Genomic DNA, 3548 nt, shown 5'->3' on the forward strand with positions numbered 1-3548 from the left:
GCCCCAGTAGCTCGCAGGAGAGCGGGGCATGATATATGAACAAATGGGGAGGGAGTGTGGTGAAGAGGTCATAGAGGGTAGTTATTGAGCGGCCAAGAAATAGAACTCATGAAGTAGACTTACGCGGTAGGTTCTATTTGTAGTGACGTAACACAAGAAGCAGTGAAAACGTGATAGGCATGTAACAGGTGAGACTGTCTGGAAAGAATAAAATGGAAGAACTATATATGTGTGTATATATATAAAAATAGTAGTTTGGAAAGAAGTCCAGATGCTGGCAGGTGAATAGACAGATCTAGGAAAAGTATAGATGTGGTTTAAGGACCTGATTGCTGGCCTAATATCCTCTGATGGATGTAGTTTCAAGTGCATGCAGCTTTAAAATAGTTTAGCCTTGATTGCCTGTGGCTGGAAGTGAGTTTTTGGGAAGCAAAATGTATTTTCTTTCCTCTTGGGAGCCTTATGCACTGCATCAAATAGCCTAAATTAAAGGAATTGCATTGGCTTGTGTGTGTTGATAAAATTACTATTTAAAGCAAACAGAGGATTTCAATTTTTTAGAAGAGGAGGGAATTAGAGATAGAAAATCGGTAAGCTGTGACACCTGCACAGAATCTTGTTTGAAGTTCAGAAAGGGAATAAGCTATGTAAAAAGGTGTTCTTTTTTTTTTTTTTTTTCCTTTTCTGGAGAGATGAGGTATTAGTGCTCTAGTCTAAGTGAACAGAAACAGGAATGTGATGAATGAACTGAATAATATGGTAATTTTCATATAGTCTTGTTTTCAGGAAGGAAATAGACATTTCCCTGGGATATTCATAGTAAGGTGATTCAGACAAATGATGTAGACATGTAAAACAACAGAGACCAAAGATGACTCCTATTTGAAGGCTCAGAACTAGCTAGATAGAGACAAAAAAGTTGGGGGGTTTTGAGTAAGCTGCAGTTATAAACTGGAAGGTAAGTTACCTTGTTACCCTTGAGAAGGGAATGCTGAGCTCCTAGGGCTGTTAATGAGAAGGGTTGAGGCTGAATATGCAGATTTTAGATGCAGCCTAATGTTAATAGACCCCCAGGAGAATGGCTGCAGAATGGAATCTGGAAGGTAATTTGTGACTGGCAGCTTGTTCCAGATGGGCTAGGCCAACAGAGGATATCAGTCAGAAACTACTCCAGGTTATTTAAGAGAAAGGATTAATTACAGTAATTATAATTACTGAATTGACTATAGAATCAGTAGGAAAATAGAGGAAACAGAAAGTTAAGTTTTCAGGGACTACTTTGAGTTCATGTCACAGAGTCAAGTTATCAAAAGAGCTACTGCTGCTTCTATGATCAGTAGATGTGACCGTGGCCAGGAAATTGTCATAATGTGGAAGAGAGAGCAATTTGACAAATACCACAGAAAAACCATGACTGTGCTTTCCAGCAGAAACAGGAGAAGTCATGGAGGTACGGCTTCGTTCTCAATTCCCCCCTTTTAATTATTATACAGGTGTTGGTGGAACTTAGTTGTGTCTAGGGCCCTAAATGAATGGAGCCCAAGAAATGTGCTCTGTCTGACATGTACCAGAAGGAAATTGGTTGGATAGTGCACTCCATTATCATACCCAGCACAAGAAGCATTGCATACTTGGAGAGGCAGCCTCTGTTGTGGTCCAGATAGCTACCTGAGGTGATGCTCCTTGTCTGTTTTGTTTCCTTTTTTTCTTAATGGAAAAATTTTCATGGATACATGGTCAAACAGCAAAAAGAACTAAATTTTGTTTCACAATTTATTTGGTCATATGATCATTTTCCCCTCTCTTTGGAAGGAAAGATTATGATATTCGTTACTTTTGAGAAGGATTGTAGAAATGGAGGGCGGTGCTTATAGTTTTCCTTTAGAAAGATTAGATCTCTGCCCCAAATGCTATATTCCTCTTGGAATATATCTTAGAATATATATTGGAGATGATTGCCCAGAGGGAGTATATTCTGCCTCAGGTTATGGAACCAAAGCCACTAAAGGAAGGGAGGTACTTTTGATGCAAATCATGTTTCTCATTTTCTGTAATTTCCACCTTTTTTTCCTGCAAAATTCTTAGGTACTAGGGTTGCAGCCTTTTTGAATCCTCTCAGATGTACAGAAAAATGTGTACGTTCTTTCTTTTGTCTTCCCAGCTCCTACCCATGGAGTAATCTGTGTAGCCCCTATACATTTTTAAGTTGATATCTAAAATTTTTCAATCATAATGTTATCCTGTTGCAAAGGCTGTTCTTTCTGGCAGGTTGTAATTATTGATATTTTAAAAGGAAACTTTGCATTCTTTTCAATATATCTAATAGAATTGAAAGTAAAAATACTTCTAAATTTAAAACAGTCCTGTGGAATTATGGAAATGGTTCCAGATAATACTGTCTCACATTTCTCAAACTTCTATGCCACTTTTCTCACTCCCTCTCAGAGATGGTGCTGGTCAGGGTATGTGTAGTAAGAAATTACCTTCCAGAGGATCAAGGAATTGGAGTAAAGAATTGATAAGTGAGGAAAGATGGCCTCACCCAGGTAGGAAGCAGTGACCTCACTTACCTTCCTCAGAGCAGGACCAAAAATGTGGGAAGGGGGAATCAGGACAAAGATTACTGTTTTACATTCTTTGCACATTTTCTTTTTTCCTCTCCTGTCATGTCCTTCTGCCACAGAGATGTAAGTTTCATAATTTATCTATCATGGTCTTCTTTATTTCAGTAGTCTTCAAATTCTTGTATTAGAATATCTTCAAAATAATTTTCAAAATCTGTAAACCCCATCATACACTTTTAAGTTACTTTCTAAAATTTAACTTCTTCATTCTAACTTCAATAGTTTCAAAGATTATAATTCTGATATAGACTAAGTATTGATGTATCTGAAGAAACCATTAAAATGCTTTTTAAAATGTGTCCCAATAAAATCTAAAGATGATTGTGATTTGATCGTGTCAATTGAAAAATACGAGCCACCAACTGGGTGGCTCAGTTGGTTAAGCGTCTGGCTTCAGCTCTAGGTCATGGTCTCATGGTCCGTGAGTTCCAGCCCCGCATTGGAGCCTGTTTCAGATTCTGTCTCCCTCTCTCTGTGCCCCTCCCCTGATTATGCTCTCCCTCTTCAAACTAAACATTAAAAAAATTAAAAAAAAATTAAAAAAAAAGAAAAATACAAGCAAACTTTTCTTTAACAATAATGTTACATTGTTCTTTTTTTTCCTAAAATTTATATTTCATTCTATTTTGCCCATAATATTTTATTCTACTCCTTAAGGTAAAAATGCCTAATGTTTAGGGTAAAAACTCCTATTATTACATGATACTGTTATTAATATATATTATTATATATTCTAAGCTTACATTTTCATGCATAAGAGCTTTCATTTTTAATCAATATATTAATTAAAATTTATTTTATTTCCAGTTACTCCACGTCTCTAAGTGTTAAAACATTTCTTGTGACTTGAATTATCATTATGAAGGTTTTTGGTACAGAATCAATCAGAACAACATAAGTGTTACAAACTAAAATATACAAGAG

The sequence above is a fragment of the Prionailurus viverrinus genome, chromosome B2 (assembly GCF_022837055.1).
Source record: "Prionailurus viverrinus isolate Anna chromosome B2, UM_Priviv_1.0, whole genome shotgun sequence".
In the NCBI taxonomy this organism is placed as follows: domain Eukaryota; kingdom Metazoa; phylum Chordata; class Mammalia; order Carnivora; family Felidae; genus Prionailurus; species Prionailurus viverrinus.